This window comes from Dioscorea cayenensis, chromosome 14, assembly GCF_009730915.1.
Source record: "Dioscorea cayenensis subsp. rotundata cultivar TDr96_F1 chromosome 14, TDr96_F1_v2_PseudoChromosome.rev07_lg8_w22 25.fasta, whole genome shotgun sequence".
Classification (NCBI taxonomy): Eukaryota; Viridiplantae; Streptophyta; class Magnoliopsida; order Dioscoreales; family Dioscoreaceae; genus Dioscorea; species Dioscorea cayenensis.
The window spans coordinates 7302979-7303287 of NC_052484.1; positions in this window are offsets into that span (position 1 = coordinate 7302979).

The following is a 309-nucleotide window of genomic DNA, read 5'->3' on the forward strand; positions in this document are numbered from 1 at the left end:
TTTGTGTTCCTGTTTTTGTTGGAAGATATTGAAGTCTGCAGGGGGATTTCTCGGCTGGGGTTTTGTTAGTCTGCCGGGAGATTTCTCGGCTAGGGTTTTGTTTTGTTTTGCATTTTCGTCTGTATACACTATCGAAAAAGTTTTTTCGATTGTTATGATTTGTGTAATATTTATAATGTACATTTCCCCTTTCATTTGATATGGTTGCAGTTTTACAAATGAGGTTGACGTTTAAGAAATGAGATGTTACAGTTTAAGTTTTGTTGTCGCTGTTTAAGTATTCTCGTCTCTGTTTAATAAGATGGGTCT